General features: G+C 42.0%; 1 protein-coding gene across 3 annotated transcripts in view; it reads right to left on the bottom strand.

The window, feature by feature from the left end:
* Window positions 1–4824: 4824 nt before the first annotated feature.
* Window positions 4825–6000, bottom strand: part of BLVRA (biliverdin reductase A) — a 29317-nt gene continuing 28141 nt past the window's right edge. For all 3 annotated transcript variants that reach the window (XM_083706406.1, XM_083706404.1, XM_083706405.1), the window contains one exon: window positions 4825–5109. The gene's annotated coding sequence lies outside the window, so the exon portion shown is untranslated. The remainder of the gene's footprint in view (window positions 5110–6000) is intronic.

The raw sequence follows: 6000 nt of genomic DNA, 5'->3' as shown, positions 1-6000 counted from the left end.
ATCCTCATCTCCCTAGCATTTAATGGAATGGAATATGAATTTTGCCGGTTCTGCCCATGGGAAAGGAAGGCATTCATCTCTCATAATTCTGAGTGACTTCTGCTGACCCAGTGCTATATTGCAAAGAACCATTTTTGGCCTTTGGAGAAATGATCCCCTTGCATTTCAGGCCTTCAGAAACAAACTGCATCAACTCATATTTTCCTAGAATGGCTTACCCTTTCTTTTGCTGTAGAGAGAATGTAGGCAGAGCACGCACCAACTCAAATATTTACTCTCCTACACAGTAGGGTTGGTTTTGGGGCCATTGCATCTGAAACAGAGGAATTAAAATAGTAGTCATGGCTGTTGTAAAGATTACTGAGTGATCAAGTAATGTTACCAGAAGCAGCTTTGAAGATACTGCAACTAGGAATGAGTCAAAATGGGGAACGCTTCTCATGAAGATATTTAAGATGCATTTCAGGGAATTTCTGTGAATGATAAAGAGTTCGCTCATTCAGAGTGAGGGCAATGCTTCCTGACCCTCCTCTGAGTTGATTATGCAACATCATGTGATAGTGTGACATCATCCAAATCACTTTGTGATCTCTGATTGGCAGGGACTACATAGTGGTCAATTTCAGCTATGAACAGCAGTGAAAAAAGGAAAAAAGCAAACTTGGGAAATATTTGGAGAGCCTACAGAACATGACTTTTGCAACATATTCATTTGTCAAAGTCCAGTGCTATGCTAGCTAAAGTGGTGCTTCAGGTTAAGAACAGTTTCAGGTTAAAAATGGACCTCCAGAACGAATTAAGTTCTTAACCTGAGGTACCACTGTATACAACATACACAGCATTAAATGTTCAACTGGATGTGTGAGAGGTGAAAGCCTCATATCTGTTTCTAAAACAGAACACACCACACAACTAGGAGATTGTATAAAAAAAACCCACTTCTTAAAATGAAGGAAGTTTGTTCGGAAGAAGAGAATAGTTAAAGTAGAGAACACAGCTGTTTTGAAGGCTTTCCCTGATGCAGTCTGAAAGATTTCCCTTAATTTATTATGGTGCACTGAAGTCTTTCTATCTATGCCTGCATTGACAATCTGGTTTGATTATTATTATACAAATTGTGACACAACTGTGACACAACGTTGCAGTGTTTCTGTTCAAATTTCCAACCAGCCAGCATCTTCCTGGAATTTCCGATTCTGTTCCTCCTCCTCGTTAGTGTTCTGGTTTTCCTTGCAACAGATATCCAGGATTAAAGGACCACTGAGCATGCTCACTTCTCTTTGGACTGTTAGTCGTCCCCCCAAAAAATATTTTCTGTACTTCTGTAATCCTTGAGGGTGGGGGGTTCTCCTTCAGCATGCCAACAGTTCCCTTCTGTTCCACAGCAGCTGCCTTTTGGCCACATTCCTATAAGCGTTCATCAGCTGAGTTCCATTAGAGCTCATGTTCTATTTTCTGTGTTTCATATTTAAAAGCATTCATTTTTAAAAATCCTGTTTCCTGACTGTTGGTAATGGAATGACTGTTTGGATGATAGCCAGAAAGCTGTGCCGAGTGTATAAATTACATTAAGATGAAAACTCCTGTTATGGAAAGCACGAGCTCTCTTACAGGAAAGAACTTGATGTGTGAATGCTAGATCAGCCTTTCTCTCAGCTTTGGAGTCCCAGATGTTGTTGCCCTACAACTCCCACCATCCCTAGCCAGCAGGACCATTGGTCAGGGATGATGGGAGTTGTAGTCCAACATCTGGAGACCCAAGGTTAGCCAAGTTGCTGCGATCTAGATGTTGCTGGTACCCCAACTCCCAGGATGGTGGGAGCTGGAAGCCCGTAGTAGCTCAAGGGGACTAGGTTGGCTACCCTAGCTTTTTGAGCAGGGGGCCGGTCCACTGTCCCTCAGACCTTGTGGAGGGCTGGACTATATTTTGAAGGGGAGGGAAATGAATGAATTCCTATGCCCACAAATAACCCAGAGATGCATTTTAAATAAAGGACACATTCTACTCATGTAAAAACACGCTGATTCCCGGATCGTCCTGGATTTAGAAGGCGATTGGGCCGGATCTGGCCCCTGGGCCTTAGTTTGCCTACCCATGTTCTAGATAGATGATCATCATAAACACACTAAACAGCTTTGTTGAAGTACTAGATGGGAGCAAGAATCAGTAACAAAACTACCCCTTCCACCTCCAAGATATACAAAGCCAACAAGAACAAATGGTCTCTTTGTCACCACTGCGAAAAGAGAAGCTACAAGGAACCAGGCTGAGGGCCTTCTTGGTAGTGGCTCCCACCCTGTGGAAAGCCCTCCTATATGATGTCAAGGAAATAACAACTATCTGACTTTTAGAAGACATCTGAAGGCAGCCCTGAAGGGAAGTCTTTAATGTCTGATGTTTTATCACTTATTTATTTATTTATTTTTCTGTTGGGAGCTGCCCAGAGATGGGCGGGGTATAAATATTTGTTTATTTATTATTATTATTATTATTATTATTATTATTATTATTATTATTACCACCACCCCTTTTCTTGCAAGAAGGACATCCCTGGTTGGAGACAATGGAAATGGAATACTGATCCGTGCTTGATATCCAGCCCTGAAACTCCTAATCCAACCAAGTCTGCCATGATCCAAAATAATTACAATCTGAGGTTTGAAGTCTGCCCAGTTGTTGAGAGCAGTTTTTACATGGAAAAACATAAATCACCACAGCTGACAACACATGGTCCTAGCAGGGACGCAAAAATCCATTTTGTATGGAAATTCACTGACCCAATATTCCCTAATGGGTAATCCTTCAGGTCAAAGCTGGTGGACTCTAGAAAGACACCAAAAGGAAAGAGCAATGCCATTTTCTCTGTGATAAATAATTCAGGGACAAGGGGGACGGGACGGCCTGACAGGGTACCAATTAGATCAGATGATGAATCTAATTGGACCAGTTCTGCTGGTGGGAGGCCATCTTGAGAGGATTACCGTTTTTTAAAGCTGCAGCTTATTACAGTTCGTATCAAAGTACACAGAACAACATTAGATATACAAATGTAAGTTAAAGCACATAAGAAGAATGAATTGTTGAGGAAAGTGAAGACGGGGGAATTGTCTCTTCAATTAGACTTAATGTGGGAATGTTAAGGATAGTAGGAAAGGATATATTGAATGAATACTATCCTTCCTTCACTCACGCTAGTGAGTGACGTAGCAGAGCAGATTCCCCTCAATATAGCTGGAAGCTAGTTGGCAGATTCGTTTGAATCTCTTAGTTAAGATTATTTCCTGGTGTCCCCTTTAATCCCTCTTAAAAGAAAGACACAAGAGTTTTTCTGAGTAAAGCAACAAAACGTTTACTCACATTTCAGTTCACAATTTGATCCCTGAAAGGCAGGCTTTACTTGGTAGTTACATAAACAAACCGTGAGTTCATCTCATATGGAGACTGGACTCATGTGCTGCTGGCTGAGAGCCAGCAGACAACAAAATTACACAACAAAAGGGCTGCAGGAGAGCAGCATGGCAGCAAAAGAACAGCAGCAAGACAGTATCGAGAAGACAGATGAACTGAGGACATGGCTTCGTGACATGGCTCTTTTGTGGAGTCAGCCAGGGCCATGCCCATCTCCCTGGTCACATGCAGGGGGAGGATGCTCCAGACCAGTGGAAGAGGAAGTTACACTGCCTGGATGTTCCCCTGCCTGTGCCCATGGGAGGGAAATAAGACATGTTGCATTTGACTGCACCAATGGATCACATCCCACACTTAATGGATGGCATTCAGGAAACTTTATTCAGAACAGACTCATTAAAATTAACGAACATGACTGAATTAGGTCCATTAATTTCAGCAGGCCTATTCTGAGTAAAATTTAGTTGACAACCACCCGTGTGTATTATTTTCCTGCTGTTTTAAGTCTAATTGAAGAGACAAGTGGAGGAACAGGAAGAATCCTATATATTAATTAAGGCATAGAGAATGGGATGGACTGAGGAACATTCCCTTCTAGGGGAGACAAGCCAGTGGCAAACAGGACAAAAGACAAAAATTTTATGCTTGTAGGTAACCTACCTTTTATACATACTCATCTGTCCTGATGAGCAAGAGGCATCAGAGTTTGTTTCCAAGCCCAATTCAAGATGCTGGTTTTGGCCTATAAAACAGTATACTGTATTTTTCACTCTATAAGACGCACTTTCCCCCCCTAAAAAGGGGAAATGTGTGTGCGTCTTATGTAGCAAATGCAGGCCGGGCAGCTATCGCTGAAGCCAGGAGAGCAAGAGGGATTGCTGCTTTCGCATCGCAGCAATCCCTCTTGCTCTTCTGACTTTGCTTCGCTGAAGAGGTGCTGCACAGAGAGGGAAAGCTGCGCAGTGTCCCTTCAGCGAAGCGGGAGGAGAAACGGAGCCCCTTCCCTTTCTCCTCCTGCTTTGCTGGAGAGGTGCTGCGCAGAGAGGGAGAGTATTTTTTTTCTTGTTCTCCTCCTCTAAAACTGGGTGCGTCTTATGGTCGGGTGCGTCTTATAGAGCGAAAAATACGGTAAATCTCGGGACCCTTATGAAACATGCAGATTCTCTCTAAACAGGATTAACACCTGTATTTTCAGAGTCAGACACAGGTACTTGGGAAAGGTACAGTACACACACCATGTTTACTATGGCACGGTACATAGGACTATGATTTAAGTCAGTGGGGTTCTCCGCTAAGCATAGAGGAAAATTGTCCCGCAATTTAGAGCATTAGCACTTTTAAAGCAAGACGCACCAGATGACCAGATTGCGGGGAGGAGAAATGAAGGGGGGGGGGGGAAATGATGAAAGAGTAAATTGAGCTCAGATGTCTTTATTCAAGTCAAGGCAGCACATACAATAATCACCAGCATACTTTATAGCACAATGTGTCAACAACACCATGTTTCTGAGGCATGCATCAAGGCCTTTCAGTGCATCACATAAAGGGTTCCAAAGAAACAGAGGCATTTCTGAAAACAAAAAACTGAGGCGGCCACTAAAGGCATACAATGACCAACAATTTGCCTCCTTCAGTTCCATTCATATCAACAATAAAATATAGTTAAACTGGACAAAGATAACTGCAGCAACAACATTCCACTTAACTTTTTTTTAAGAATAATTTTTTATTAACCGACCAATCACATCACATCAAATCAAACCAAATTCCAAATTACACAGCCGAATTTTAAATTTTTGTTGGGGGTACCCATATTTCAAGTTCCGAAGGGGACCCATTCAACTTCTTGCTTCTTACTGCTGTTTTAATGTCCACAAATCTAACCTTATGATGTTCACAGTACTATCCAGTCCTTTCTTATTGTTTTTCCACATCTCTTGTTGTTATTTTCATATATTTTTCCTTTCTCTTTGTGACCTCTGATAGTCTCCGCAAGCTGGTTAGAACAGTTTGTAATCCTGCGTGGATATTTTTTTTATCCAGTAGCCATATCCAGACGTTTTCCATATAACATCACTTCCATACATCAAAACAGTCTTAGCGTCATTAATCTTCACCAATCTGCCTCCTTTCTCAAAACCTCTGAGGGGATTCACTAGGAATGCAGTCTAAAAACAAGTCCGTTCTTCCTCCCAGCTATAAATCCTTTGGCAAGATGGCGACTCCGAATTAATTGCTGCGCCATTCCAAAAGCTCTTATTGCTTCTCGATCTCCATAAAGCATACTTTTGGTTAAAGTTTATCTCCACACAGACCTTAATCATCCTGCTTGGGTCAGTTCAACCGACGATTCTAATGAGGAGGGGGTCTTGTAAATCACATAGAAGGAAAGTAAAAAGAGCCCCCCCCCCAATTCAGTCCATTTGTCAACATACCCAGCCTTTGGTGTATCTTTATCGTAAAATATTCCTGGTTCTCCAACCCGTCGTCTTCTTTCGCAGAGGTCACTTAAATTAGCAGATTTCACTCCCCTTCTTCACTTGAAATATGTGCATTTGCTTCTTTTGTAATTAATTATTCCAAATTGCTGC

The sequence above is a fragment of the Podarcis gaigeae genome, assembly GCF_964106915.1.
Source record: "Podarcis gaigeae genome assembly, chromosome: 12".
Lineage (NCBI taxonomy): Eukaryota > Metazoa > Chordata > Lepidosauria > Squamata > Lacertidae > Podarcis > Podarcis gaigeae.
This window is presented reverse-complemented; position numbering and strand designations above follow the sequence as displayed.